The following is a 15,494-nucleotide window of genomic DNA, read 5'->3' as shown; positions in this document are numbered from 1 at the left end:
GAATAGTTGGAACAAGATTGGCCATAGGTTGATAAGTAAAGCTGGGTGACTTGAACCCTGGAGGCTCACTGTAGAGACTTAAAGAATAATTGCTCAATTAATGACTTTTCACCATAGTGGCTCTTGAAAAATTTATACCACTTTTTAAACAGTAATTCCTTTGCTTTTGGTGTAATGATTTTTTGTCATTAGACCAGAACTGTGAGAGAATAAACTGTTATTGTTCCATTCATGCTATCTGTAGTACTTTATTGTGGCAACCTTAGCAAACTAACACACTTGCCTAAGTTTGTTTTCCTTGTTCATTTAGAGGAAACATTTTTAGGACTGGATTATACTCATTGAGTGGTGGATAGCCATACTTTTCTCTCTCTTTTTGATATGTTTGAAATTTTCTATAATAAAAGCTTCAAAGATGTTTCTTTTTAAAATGTATTTATTTATTTATTTGACAGGGAGAGAGACACAGCGAGAGAGGGAACACAGGCAGGGGGGAGTAGGAGAGGGAGAAGCAGGCCTCTTGCTGAGCAGGGGGCCCGATGCAATGCGGGGTTCCATTCCAGGACCCTGAGATCATGACCTGAGCCAAAAGCAGACACTTAACAACTGAGCCACCCAGGTGCCCCCAAAACTCAAAATTGTTAAAAAATACTTCCAGCCTGCATGCTTTCACGTAGAATATTATTGATCTCCAATGACCTACTTTGATAGTATGTGAATAAGAGTCATTCAGAGGGGTGGTATTTAAAATAAGTAACAGCTGATCAGTAGGGGAAGTTCTTGCCTTCTCTGGGTAAAAGCCTGGTACTAATGGTGTTGAGTGTCTATGAATAATAATGTTGAGATTTGGATCTTGACCCTCTCTTACTCATGGTTCAAGATTCCTTAAAGATTGAATCTGGTTGCTTCTGTACAGGTCTATTTCCCATTCAGGGGCTTTGGTTTTCAGATGAGGCAATGTGGCAAAGTGGTTCAGAGTAATTTTCTAGAGTCAACAAGACCTGAGTTGGAATGCTGGCTCCACTACTTACCATCTGGGTGCTTGATCTTAGATACATTGTCTTCTCTAATTCCCACTTCCTTCATCTGTAAAGTAGGGGTAATGACACCTGTCTTTTAGGACTATTAGAAGGAATAAATGTAATCGTCTCTATAATGTACTTAGCACAGTGACTGGCCATTGCTATTATATTGTCTTAAAAAGATGTGGCAATTCAGAATGACTAAATCTTTGGCTTATATCCATTTGACCTGACCTGGGCTGAACTATCTTTTGTGTCAATTTCAGTGTGTTACCACTTCTCTTAAGGTGACTAAAGTCAGCAGGCATCCTTCCCTTTATTTCACAATTTTAAGCCTCATGTGAACCTCAGGAAATAAACAGATTTCAACATGCTTAGGGAAATAGGAAGGTTCAAATAGAAAGAAGGTCTACCTATTATAGGAACCCAACAGAGGTAAAAGATTCATTCACCCATTCAACAAATATTTATTGAGTGCCCAATATATCACAAGCACTATTCTATATGATGGGGATATACAAACAGACAAAAATGACAGAAATCCCAGTGGGGGAATGAAAATTACATTCATGTGGGGCCTTGACACAACGCATCTGGTAGGTGTTGTTTATGGAGTATGCGCAGTGAGTAGGAAACACATGGTAAGTTTCTGCTGTTGAACAAGTGATCAAATTGCTCATAAGAATATAAAATTATGTATGCGAGATGTACATGTGCTTTGCCCATAAGAGGTGTCCAATAAATGAAGCATGAATAAATGAATGTGAAAAAGAGTGTGGTTTCTAGGTGTAAAGGTTTAGATGGCATGGTTCCTGGATATATAGTTTATTTATTTATTTACATTAAAAATTTTTTAAAAAATTAATCTGTACACCCAGTGTGGGGCTTGAGCTTAAGAGTTTCATGCTCCATTAAACGAGCCAACCAAGTGCCCCAGTGGTATAACTTCTCTTTAACCAGTGATATATATTATGCCTTAATAAAACTTCTTTTTTGAAAAAGCAATTAAGGGGGGAAAAAATCCCAACCCTGCAAGACAGAAGTCATTATCCCCATCCTTCACAGGAGGAAACTGAGACTCAGTTAAGTATAATTTGCTTTCGGTCTCATAGCTAATAAGTGGCAGAGATAGAATTTGAATGCTGTTCTAAAGTCCATTCTCTTTTGACTGCTTTGGGTGTAAGTTTTCTAGGCAGCTTGGTGTTAACATATTAAAAGAAGAACTTGTTCACTCAAATTCATCTTTAATTGGTAGACTTGGTATTTATCATCCTACCTGTTGTCAGTGAAGAAGGAAAGTGAACTGAATCAGTCTGAGATACCCTTTCACACTCTTCTGCATCCTCTTTCAATTTCTTCTTACTCTTCCTATTACTTAGAAGGTATTTCCTGGTACATATTTGAAGAAATGGAAAAGTACAGCGTTAGGTTATTAGTAGTGTAGTCTCCCCTTTTCCATGGATTTGCTTGCCATGGTTTCAGTTACCCATGGTCAGCGGCGGTTCAGAAGGTGATGCTCCTCCTTTTGATGTATTGTCAAAAGGTCAGTAGCAGCCTGATGCCACGTTGCAGTGCTTATGTCATTCACCTCACTCATCTCATCGTGTAGGCATTCTGTCATCTCACATCATCACAAGAAGTGTGAGTACAGTACAGTAAGGTATTTTGAGAGAGAAATCATAGTCACATAAGTTTTATTTTATTTTTATTATTTTTAAAAAGATTTTATTTCTTTATTTGACAGAGAAAGAGAGCACAAGCAGGGGGAGCAGCAGGCAGAGAGAGAGAGAGAAACAGGCTCCCCACTGAGCAGGGAGTCCGACACAGGGCTTGATCCTAGGACCCCAGGATCATGACCCAAGCTTAAGGCAACCACCTAACCAACTGAGCCACCCAGGTGTCCCAATTCACATAACTTTTATTACAGGATATTGTTATGATTCTTCTATTATTAGTTATTGTTTTTAATCTCTTACTAAGCCAATTTATAAGTTACACTTTATCATAGGCATGTATATAAGACAGAACATAATATATAGGTTTCAGTACTGTCTGGTTTTAGGCATCCACGTTGGGTCTTGGAATGTATCTTTCCGAGATAAGGTGGGTACTACTATATTCTAGTATCTCTGGTGAAAATTCGTTGTTTTTGACTGCCAGGCATCCATTCCCTATTCTTCTGGTAATAGCATGTATTTGGTTACAAGTAACTGGAAATACAACCAACAATGGCTTAAACAATTAAGGGTTTCTTGTATCACATAGTAAGCTGGAGGTTGACAGTCAAGCCTAGTACAGGGGCTCATTGGAGCTATCAGGTATCCAGAAAATTTCTATTTTTCTGGTCTACCAACTTTTGGGTGGGGGGTGTTCATATGCATCCTCATGCTCATTGCCTCATAGTGACAAGATGGCTGCTTCCTCCCTGGCATCACATTCATATTCCAAGTAGAAAGAGGGATAAAAGGTAAAAGAGCAAAAGAACCATACCATATATTTTTTCCAACAAAGCTCATCTTTCCAAATTGCTCTTCTCAGCACACTTCTGTTGTATTTCTTGGTGGCTGGGACTGGAGCATATGACCAATCCTAGGGCTGAAGGAATAAGGTTTCTAATCATAATTCATCTTGGAAATCAGGATAAGAACAAACTCTTCTTTAGATCAACATCTCTGTTCTACCTGACAGAATTTCTTCAGGGAAGAGGAGGAATGTATGTTGAGAGGCACTGGATAGCAGCTGCTATGGAACTTCCATTTTCCTTTGGGGAATCCACTCTTTCCCATATTCAGCCCATGTGGATCAGAAGGAACATCCCCATTCACAAACCATGTATAGGGAGGACAGGCAGGATGCCCCTAATTCCTGCAAGAACCTCCATTGGAGTTACTGAAGAAGTGAAGCCTTCTTGCTGGGAGTGTTGGTTATAAGGTAAATTAAGCCTTGATCTACCAGGACCCTTACATGCATGGGCTTTTTTGAGATACAGAGGTTGATAGAGAGAGGGCCTGAGAGTGTGGGACCTTCCTCCAGTAGAGTCTAAATCTAGAAATTGACTCCTAGACTTTTTAGTTGCTCCAGCCTATGAATTCTCTTTGTGTGCCTAGTGCAGTTTAAGGTAGGTGTTTTTTTGTTTGTTTGTTTTTGTTTTTTGTTTTTTTGCTATCAAGAGTCATAATGAATAGTGTACTCAGAGAGTCTCTTCTCTCAGGAGGCCCAGGCTCTTCAGATATTGTTAACTTCTTACCAAAGAATCAACCAGACAACGTGAGGGACCAGCAACAGTCCATTATATGGCCAATGTAGCAAATGTCCTAGCAAACTGTATGCAGGTCTAAAAACAATGTGCCACTTCCTCAAGTTGCAATTGATATGTGAGTTTTTGATAAATTTGTAAATTTCACTGTAAAATTTTGTGCATTCTAAATCTGGTCCATACTTTTTAATAGACTCAGATTGCATAGCTGCTTCTTTTTCTTTTCTTTTCCTTACTCTCTTCTTTTTAAGGAGTGTATCACTCATACAACTTGGGTTTCAGCTGTACTCACAAATGATAAATAAAAGAAAATTCCATTGAAAAAATGGAAATTAGGCTATTTAGGTAAGAAAGGAGTATGATAAAGCAGCACTCTCTTTTAAGCATAGTATCAGAAAGTCAACCCAAGGAAAAGATGCATCTTTCAGAAAGAAATATCAAAGTGAGTAAGAACTCACTTTCTAGCTCTAGCAAGTAAAAAGGAGAATAAAAGAATATTGTCACTAATCAATAAAGTCTTTAAACTAATAAGATGGTAAAGAGAAAGAGAGAGCTTTAAATATTTTTGTTCATTTTTAAAATTTTCATTGTTCTGAAAAAAATACTCTGCAATCAGAAAACTAGAATAAGTGATGCCTGGATTAGTCAGTTAAGCACCTGCCTTCCGCTTAGGTCATGATCCCAGGGTCCTGGGATTGAGTCCTGCATTGGGCTCACTGCTCAGTGGGGAGTCTGCTTCTCTCTCTGCCCCTCCCCCTGCTTGTGCGGTCTCTCTCTCCCATGCTTTCTCTCGAATAAATAAATAAAATATTTTTTTTCTTTTTTACGATTTTATTTATTTATTTACTTGACAGAGAGAGAGAGAGAGAAAGAGCGCACAAGTGGGCAGAGTGGCAGGCAGAGGGAGAGGGAGAGGCAGGCTCTCCATGGAGCAGGGAGCCTGACGCGGGACTCGATCCCAGGATTCTGGGATCATGACTTGAGCCGAAGGCAGCCACTTAACGACTGAACCACCCAGACCCCCTAGATAAAGAAAATCTTGAAAAAGAAAGAAAGAAGAAAAAAGAAGGAAAGAAAGAAGGAATGAATGAACAAACTAGAATAACCTGAAATGGAAAATCAGGCAAATAACAAAGATAGTAAAATGCTGGTTTGAAAAGCAATAGCTCTTAACTCCTGAGGTCATTGTCTACTTTGAGAATGTAATGAAAGCCCTCTGCCCTCTTCTCAGAAAAATGCACATATAACCCCCCACGTTTTGCACACAGTTTCAGGAATTTACAGACATCTTAAAACAATCCATGGACATTCTGATCCTCAAGATACAGATCCATAGATTCTAGATTAAAACTTCTCTTCTCTTTTAAGCATGTTGTTTTAAAATTCTTTTGGGTAAGAAAATGAAATTAACCAATTTGTCACATTCTGGTAAATAATAGTAGCTATAATTTTAAAAAACTTTTACGGTACGACAAGGTACTGGCTTGGTAGTCTTATATATACCATCTCATTGAATTCTTAGAAGTCTTATAATAACCCAGGAAAGTTGATACTTTAGTTGGCTCTTATTTTATGGGTGGGGGAATTAAGGCTGACTTAAAGAAGTTGAAGAACTTCGTAAAAGGTCACACAACAGGGCAGGGATTCAAACCCAGTCAGGTTTGTCTGATACAGAAATCCACCATCCTCTTCTACTGGTCATTTCTTAGTCTCCCTATTCCAACTTCTTGTTTTCAGTTGGGTACCACATTTTCACTTTTTAAGATCATATTTACTTTTTAAAAGATTTTACTTATTTATTTGAGATAGAATGAGAGCAAGTGTGAGAGAGAGAGCATGAGCAGGAGGAAATGGTAGACAGAGAGGAAGAGGCAGGCTCTCCACTGAGCAGGGAGCCCAATGTGGGGCTTGATCCTAGGACCCGTGGATCATGACCTGAACTGAAGGCGGATACTTAACTGACTGAGCCACCCAGGTGCCTCTTTTCAGTTCGTATTTGAGAATACCTACAGAGACATTTCATCATGTTCCTGTAGATGATATTACTAAATCTATTTCTTTAAAAACTCCTTCAGTTGGGTCTCTGCCCAAACTTGACCCCCTCAGAAAAGCTTCATCTAAAATAACCCCCCAGGGGCACCTGGGTGGCTCAGTGGGTTAAAGCCTCTGCCTTTGGCTCAGGTCATGATCCCAGTGTCCTGAAATCAAGGCAGAGAGTCTGCTTCCTGCCTCACCCTGCCTGCTTCTCTGCCTACTTGTGGTCTGTCAAATAAACAAATAAAATCTTAAAAAAATAAAATAACCCCCCAACACTCCAATATCTCATCACTCTATTCCTTTACCTGTCTCATTTATCTTCAGAGCCCCTCTCACATGACATGTTATTACATAATTATTTACTATATTATTGTCTGCATCTTCCTCCATGAAAGCAAGCACTCTCTTTCACTTACTGAGCAACCTCAGCATCTAGCGCACAGCCTAGAATGTGGGAGGTATTTTATTAATATATATTAATGAAGGAGAGAGTGAATGAATGACTATTTGGGGAAGCAAGAGGAGAAGTACATATCTGGTCTTTGTAACAAAGTCAGAACATTCCAGACCAGTGTTTCTCCAGCTGGACAGGGTCTCTCAGGAGGAGTTCTCAGAGAGCTCTGGTTAAGACCTGCCAGTGTGGGGTGCCTGTTAGTATACCTACTCCTTCTGACCTTCCCACAGCCTTGGCAGTGTCTTTTTTTCCTGTGTTAAAGACCCTTCCCCCATAGACCCTTTAAAAACCATTGGACCCACGACAGACTTCTCCAGACTCTCCTCGGTTGTTTAATTCAATGAGAATCTTTGCCTTTTCAACCAAGAACAATGTCACTAAACTCCTGTTTCCTGACCTTTTAGAAAGCTGAAATTTGTGGGACCAAGTCTCACTATAAGAGCCAGATCTGCTCTGCTCTGCTCCTGCTTCTCTGTATAATCTGTCTTCTTTGCCTGACCAGAATTTTCTTTTCTTTTTTAAGATTTTGTTCATTCATTAATTAGTTAATTAATTTTAGAGAGAGAGAGCGAGTGGGCATGTGCACATGTGCATGAGTGCAGGGAGGGCAGATGGGGGGAGAGAGGGAGAGGGAAAAAAAAAAAAGAATCTCAAACAGACTCCACGCTGAGCACAACTGAACACCAAGAGCTGGACACTTAACTGATTGAGCCACCACATGCTCTGGCCAGAAATTTCTTAATAAAATTAGTATCATGTTTTTATCATTTGTTCTCCTGTGGGATTTGAAAACTGGTTTATTTTTTCCTTGGTGTTTTATTGGGCACAGAAGTCACAACTACTGGTCTTTTAAATATCTCCCTCATAACATGGTCATATGTGGATATTTTAAAATCTTCATTATAAACCTGAAAGCATTTTGGAAGACCAAGTGCTGTGTATTAATTATTACATTGTATTTATCTATTTTTTAAAAATACTTTATTTTTTAGAGCAGTTTTAGGTTTACTGCAAAATTGAATGTCAGGTACAGAGATCTCGCTTAAACCCCTTCTCCCACACAGGCATGGCCTCCCCAATTGCTCATTTCTTTTTAGTGCTGAATACTATTTCATTGTCTGTGTGTACCGCAGCTTATCCACTCACCTAGTCAAGGAAATCTCAGTTGTTTCCAAGTTTTGGCAGTCATGAATAAAGTTGCTATAAACATTCATATGCAGGTTTTTGTGTAGACATATGTTTTCAACTTGTTTGCGTAAATACCAAGGGGCACAATGGCTGGAACATGTTTAGGAACATATTTAGTTTTGTAAGAAACCATCAAGCTATCTTCCATAGTGTCTGTATCATTTTGCATTTCCAAAATGAATGAGAGTTCTTGTTCTTGTTTTTTTCTTATAGATTTATTTTTTTATTTTATTTTATTATTTTTAAAAGATTTTTATTTATTTATTTGACAGAGAGAAATCACAAGTAGATGGAGAGGCAGGCAGAGAGAGAGAGAAGGAAGCAGGCTCCCTGCTGAGCAGAGAGCCTGACGCGGGACTCGATCCCAGGACCCTGAGATCATGACCTGAGCTGAAGGCAGCGGCCCAACCCACTGAGCCACCCACTGAGCCACCCAGGCGCCCCAATAGATTTATTTTTTATTTATTTATTTTTTAAGATTTTATTTATTTATTTGACAGAGAGAAATCACAAGTAGACGGAAAGGCAGGCAGAGAGAGAGAGAGAAGGAAGCAGGCTCCCTGCTGAGCAAAGCCTGACGCGGGACTCGATCCCAGGACCCTGAGATCATGACCTGAGCCAAAGGCAGCGGCTTAACCCACTGAGCCACCCAGGCTCCCCTAGATTTATTTTTTTAAAGTAGGCCCCGTGCCCAGCACAGAGCCCAATGCAGGGCTCAAAGCCATGACCCTGGACACGTAAGTGACAGTCACCCCAGTGCCCTAAAGATTTTTTTTATTTTTATTTTTAAGTAACCCCTATAGCCATCATGGAGCTTGAACTCACAATCCTGACAGCAAGAGTTGCATGCTTTGCTGACTGAGCCAGCCAGGAGCCCCGGGAGATCATTTTGCTCCATGTCCTTGCCCACATTTGGTAGTGTTAGGATTTTGGATTCTGACCATTCAAATAGGTGTGTAGTATTATCCCATTTTTGTTTTAATTTGTAATTCCCTAATAACCAACTATGTTGAGCATTTTTCATATGCCTATTTGTCATCTGTATATCTTCTCCAGTGATGTGTTCAGATCTTTTTCCCATTTATTAATCAAATTGTTCATTTAAAATTTTTTTTTAATTTGAGTATAGTTGATGCATGATGTTACATTAGTTTCAAGTGTAAAGCTGTAATTTATTTAACTTCTCTTTACATTATGCTATGCTTCTCACAGTGTAAAATTATTCATTTTTTATTGTCGAATTTAAAAGGTCTTTGCATCATGGGGCGCCTGGGTGGCTCAGTGGGTTAAAGCCTCTGCTTTCGGCTCGGGTCATGATCCCAGGGTCCTGGGATCGAGCCCCGCATTGGGCTCTCTGCTCGGCGGGGAGCCTGCTTCCTCTTCTCTCTCTGCCTGCCTCTCTGCCTACTTGTGATCTCTCTCTGTCAAATAAATAAAATCTTAAAAAAAAAAAAAGTCTTTGCATCATTTTGAATAACAGCTGTTTATCATATATGTCTTTCGTCAATATTTTCTCCCATTTTTTGGCTTGTTTTCTCATTCTCTTGATTTTATCTTTCACAGAGCAGAGCTTAGTTTTAATGAAGTCCAGTTTATAAATTCTTTCTTTCATGGATCATGCTTTAGGGTTGTATCTAAAAAGTCATTGCCATACCCAAAGTCATTGAGATTTTCTCCTATGTGGTTTTCTAAGAGTTTTACAGTTTTGTGTTTTATGTTTGGGTCTATGATGAAGGGGATAATATTTAATATTTATATTATAATATAATATAATATTTCTGTCTAGAGTCATTATTTTGCATGTTGATGTCCAGTTTTTCCAGCAGCATTTTTTTTACATTTCTTTTAAAAAATTATTTATTTATTTATTTATTTATTTATTTGACAGAGATCACAAGTAGGCAGAGAAGCAGGCAGAGAGAGAGAAGAGGAAGCAGGCTCCCTGCTGAGCAGAGAGCCCGATTCAAGATTTGATCCCAGGACTCCGGGACCATGACCTGAGCCGAAGGCAGAGGCTTTAACCCACTGAGTCACCCAGGCGTCCCATCCAGCAGCATTTATTGAAAGGACTATTTTTGCTCTCTTGTATTGTCTTGGCTCCTTTGTCGAAGATAGTTCAAACAAATAAAAAAATATAGTTCACTATATTTATGTGGGTCCATTTCTGGACTCTATTTGCTCCGTTGATCTACTTGTCTACTCTTTGGCAATATTACACTGTCTTGATTACTGCAGCTTCATAGTAACACTTGAAGCTGGGTATTATCAATTCTCCAACTTCGTTCTTCTCCTTCAGCATCATGTTGGCTATTCTGGGTTTTTGCTTCTACATATAAAATCAGTATGTCAAAATCTACAAACTAACCTCCTGGGATTTTGATGAGGAATGACCTAAATTTACAAGTCAAGTTGAGAAGAGATGACATCTTTTTTCTTTTTTTAAGATTTAATTTATTTATTTGAGATAGAACGAGAGCAAGAGCAAGAGAGAGATCATGAGCCAGAGTTAGTAGCAGCAGAGGGAGAGGATCCCAGGACTCTGGGATCATGACTGGAGCTGAAGACAGACACTTAACCAACTGAGCCACCCAGGCACCCAGAAGAACTTACATCTTAACAATTCTGAGTCTTTCTATCTATGAATGAACATGAAAGATCTCTCTATTCACTTAGTTCTTTGATTCATCAGAGTTCTTTAGTTTTCCTTTTGTACTTATCTTGTACATATTTTGTTAGATTTATACCTAAGTATTTCATTTTGGGGAGGTAATGTAATATGTAATAATATAAATGGTATTATGTTTTTTTAAATTCCAAATTGTTTGTTGCTAGTATATAGGAAAGTGATTGACCTTTTTTTTTTTAAACGATTTTATTTATTTATTTGACAGACAGAGATGACAAGTAGGCAGGGAGGCAGGCAGAGAGAGACGGGGGAAGCAGGCTCCCCACTGAGCATAAAGCCCGATGAAGGGCTTGATCCCAGGACCCTGAGATCATGACCTGATCAGAGGCCCAACCCACTGAGCCACCCAGGTGACCCTGATTTTTTTTTAAAGCTTTTTTTATTTTTTATTTTTTTAAAGATTTATTTATTTATTTATTTGACAGAGAGATCACAAGTAGACAGAGAGGCAGGCAGAGAGAGAGAGAAGCAGGCTCCCTGCTGAGCAGAGAGCCCGACATGGGACTCGATCCTAGGACTCCGAGATCATGACCCGAGCTGAAGGCAGCGGCTTAACCCACTGAGCCACCCAGGTGCCCCTTAAAGCTTTTTTTAAATTTATTTATTTGACAGAGAGATACACAGTGATAAAGGGAACACAAGCAGGTGGAGTGGGAGAGGGAGAAGAAGGCTTCCTGCTGAACAGGGAGCCAGATGCAGGGCTCTATCCCAGGACCCTGGGATCATGACCTGAGCCAAAAGCAGATGCTTAACTGACTGAGCCACTGGTGCCCCTGATTTTTTATATTAAACCTGAATCTTGGAATCTTGCTATAATCACTTATTATTTATGGGAGATTTTTTGTCAGTCCTTTCAGATTTTCTTTGTAGATGATCATATCGTCTTTGAACAAAGACAATTTTATTTCTTCCTTCCCAGTCAGTGTATCTTTCATTTTCTTTTCTTATCTTATTGCATTATCTAGAACCTCCAGTATGAGGTTAAAAATGAATGGTGAGAGGGAACATTTTTGCCTTGTTCTTGATTACTGGGAGAGCTTTAAGTCTCTTACCATTAAATGTGATGTTAGTTGTAGGTTTTTTTGTGGTTATTCTTTATTAAGTTGAAGAAGATCTCCTCCTCCTAGTTTACTGAGAGATTTTTTTTTTTTTTAATCATGAATTGGTGTTGAATTTTGTCAAATGCTTTTTCTGCGTCTACTGATATGGTCATGTGATTTTTCCTCTTTGACCTGTTGATGTGATAGATCATATTAATTGATTTTTGAATGGTGAACCTGTCTTGCATACCTGGGACAAATCCCACTTGGCTATGGTGTACAATTCTTATACATTGTTGGGTGCAATTTGCTAATATTTTCTTGAGGGTTTTACATCTATGTTTATAAGAGATATTGTTCTTCAGTTTTCTTTTCTTGAAATATCTTTACCTGGTTTTAGTATTAGGGTAATTAGGCCTTATAGAATGAGTTCAGATGTATTCCCTCTGCTTCTATCCTCTGAAGGATGATATCCTTTGAAAGAGGACAGAGAACTGATATAATTTCGTCTTTAAACTTCTGGTAGAATTCACCAGTGGGTCCAGCTGGGCTTTGCACTTCTCTGTTTTATTCATTTTCTTTAATAGATCTAGACCTATTCAGATTGACTATTTCTTTTTATGTGAGTTTTGGCAGGTTGTGTTTTTCAAGAAATTAGTTCATTTCATGTAGGTTATCAGATGTGTGGGCATAGAGTTGTTTATAATATTCTTTTATTATCGTTTTAAGGTCTGTGGTTTCTGTAGTGATGTCCTGTCTTTCATTTCTGGCATTAGTAATTTGTGTCCTTTCTTTTTCTTTTAGTTAGTCTGGCTAAATGTTTAGAGGTTTTATTGATCTTTTCAAAGAAGTAGTTTTTGGGTTCATTGGTTTTTCTCTATTGATTTCCTATTTTCAATCTCATTGATTTCTGTTCTTATTATTTTCCTCTCATTTAAAAAAAAAGATTTTATTTATTTATTTGACAGAGAGACAGAGATCACAAGTAGGCAGAGAGGCAGGCAGAGGGAGAGGAAGGGAAGCAGGGAGCCCGATGTGGGGCTTGATCCCAGAACCCTGGGATCATGACCTGAGCCAAAGGCAGAGGCCTTACCCCACTGAGCTACCCAGGCGCCCCAATCCCACTAATTTTAATAAGATGTATTTTCATTTTCATTCAGTTAAAAAAATTATTTTACTTTCTCTTCAGATTTTTTTGGACCCATGTGTTATTTAGAATTGTGTTTTTGTTGTCGTTGTTGTTTTCTTTTTTAATTTGAGAGAGAATGCAGTGCTGGAACACTCTCCGGGAAAGGGCGTTTTCTCATTGGATTTGCACACTTCTTATAATAACTGTCTTTTCCTGTTTTAGCTTATGCAAAAGCTTTCTTTTGCTCTTCTACTCTTGTTAAATGCAGAAGCAAGCTGAGCTGTCTTGGTTGTGGGGAGCCACACACACCTGCAGACCTTCTCTTGCAATCTGGCCCTTGCTTCTCCGAGTGTGATCAGAATCCCTGGGAAGTTTGTTTAAATGTACATTCCCAGATCTCACTTTCATGAATTTTGATTCATAGGATTAGGTGGAACAAGGAATTTGTGTTTTTTTTTTTTAATTTTTTTTTAAGATTTTATTTATTTATTTGACAGAGAGAAATCACAAGTAGATGGAGAGGCAGGCAGAGAGAGAGGGAGAGAGAGAGAGGGAAGCAGGCTCCCTGCCGAGCAGAGAGCCCGATGCAGGACTCGATCCCAGGACCCTGAGATCATGACCTGAGCTGAAGGCAGCGGCTTAACCCACTGAGCCACCCAGGCGCCCCGGAATTTGTGTTTTAATAAGCAAACTCCCACCCCACCCCCGTGATCTTACTTTAAAGCTCAAGAACCATGCATCAGTCCAGGTCCATCTAGTCTAGGAGAGCGTGAGGGTGAAGTGCAGTGAAAGCATATCCTCACTCATGGTTGCCCTTGACTCCTCCTTTGGAACTCCTGTGTCTCCCTACTCCAGTTCCATGGGTCTTTGTGTAATGGGCTGCTACCATCATGCCGGACTTGTGGCTCCTCAAGTCCTTTGGTTCTACCATGGGGTGGTATCTGGGAAAATGCTTGAGATCTGGGAATGTGAATTTAAATGCATTCTCCCTTTATCCTAGGGGAACTGTAATGCTTACTGATTTTTTCCCTAGCCCTTGCTCTGCTGCTGATGAATAGTTTATATCAAGTTCTCATCCCACTGATCCCACTGAATGAGAAAGAGCCCAATAGAGCATGGTTATGTTCTTGGCCACAGAAGCTGGAGGGACCCAAGTATAAATCACCATCCATTCAGTAACATGGCTGTGTGATTTAGGTCACTGGATCTCTTTGTGCTTCCACATTATCTCTAAAATGGAATGAGTATATCTGCTGCACCTGTGTCAAAGCGGTGATGACTGGAAAGAATGGGCTAATGGGGAAATGCATCCTAAAGGTGGGGTTTTGACGTCACTGCTGAGCTATAAAGAAAAAGATTTAAATTAGCTGGAATGTTCTCTTAGAATACCCTTTTATGTTGAGACCCTCTTCCCCCTCAGCCTGGGAGTAGTGGAGGCAGGAAGCTTGCCTTTATACAAAACTTTTTTAAAGTGTTGCAACTGCAGCCTGCAAGGAAAGCTGACCACCTACCATGCAACCGACATCAAAGCTGTTCTCTTTTAAATGGAAGAGGAAAAGTTAGCTTGTTATGTTTGGGGTGCCTTCTCAGGCCTTCTTGCTTGGAGAGTGTGAGCCTTGACAAATGCCTCTAAAGTAAACCCACAGCCTCACTTGTGAAATGGAAAGGACAATTGGAGAGTACATCCCCGAGATGATGCGTTAGTTCACATACATACACTCTCTGTCAGGGAGGAAACTGCTCTTGGGGAGCTGACGGCCTTCACACCTGCAAGCTGAGGCATTTGAGGCTACACTAGCTGCTTCTAAGAAGGCCCGATTTCTCATGCTTGATCAGCTTAGCGTCCGGGCGGCTGGGAACCGAAGAGCAGGGCCTCCGCAGAGAAGCTCTTCCCTCCAGACTAAACTGCTGAGGTTGCCCTCTGGACCTTTATGCACTTCCTGGGTGTTGAAGTAGCTGGCTCCCTCCTTTTAACATAATTCATAGCTGTATGAAGTTGGAGTCTGTTGTGTGTGGGTGTGTGCAAACCTGAGCCTATCATTCTGTGCTTTGATTGCACAAAGGACTTTGAAGCAGGCCTTTCCCAAGCTGGTGGTGTGTATGGGAAATGCCTTGTAGATATCACTCACAATAGGGAAATCCTCTCCTGTATACCGTGATTGGGGCAGAAAGCCTCAATAAAGGGCCGAGCTTTGAGGTATTTTAAAAGAGAGATTAACACTTATTGTAGAAGTGCTAATCACTGATTGAATTAATCAAGGGCCAAACTACAAGGTGTTAACAAGAAAGATTAGTGACTTTGGGTGTGAATATTCAAAGCCATGGATTGGGAAACCTAGGACCAAGATTTTCCCTGGTACATAACAGAAAAAAGAACAAATACAACACAAGGTAATGAACTACTACTTTTACCCAGCAATTTCCTCTTGAGCAGTCTGGGGAATCATTGTTAAAAAATATTAAATGTCAAGTGCATGGGAATAGTGTTTTATTTGACAAAGAGCTATTGTTATTCCTTATGTCTAGTAAGGTCCCTTGTTAGAAATACCAACTGAGGGCTAGGGAGAAACTTTTGTTTTCTTTAGAGGAGAAGAAAATGTCTGGCTCAATTATTTTTGTTTTAAACTGAAGCTTAGTTTGCCTTCAGGAAATTGAACAGATCTTAAATGTACAGTTTAAGCT

General features: G+C 39.6%; 1 protein-coding gene across 5 annotated transcripts in view; it reads left to right on the top strand.

Moving 5' to 3' along the window:
- Positions 1 to 15,494, top strand: part of EXOC6 (exocyst complex component 6) — a 364,257-nt gene that overhangs the window by 73,157 nt on the left and 275,606 nt on the right. The window lies entirely within an intron of this gene.

This window comes from Mustela lutreola, chromosome 4 (assembly GCF_030435805.1).
Source record: "Mustela lutreola isolate mMusLut2 chromosome 4, mMusLut2.pri, whole genome shotgun sequence".
NCBI classification, from domain to species: Eukaryota; Metazoa; Chordata; class Mammalia; order Carnivora; family Mustelidae; genus Mustela; species Mustela lutreola.
Note: the sequence above shows the minus strand (reverse complement) of the source record. Positions and strands in the feature narration are given on the sequence as shown.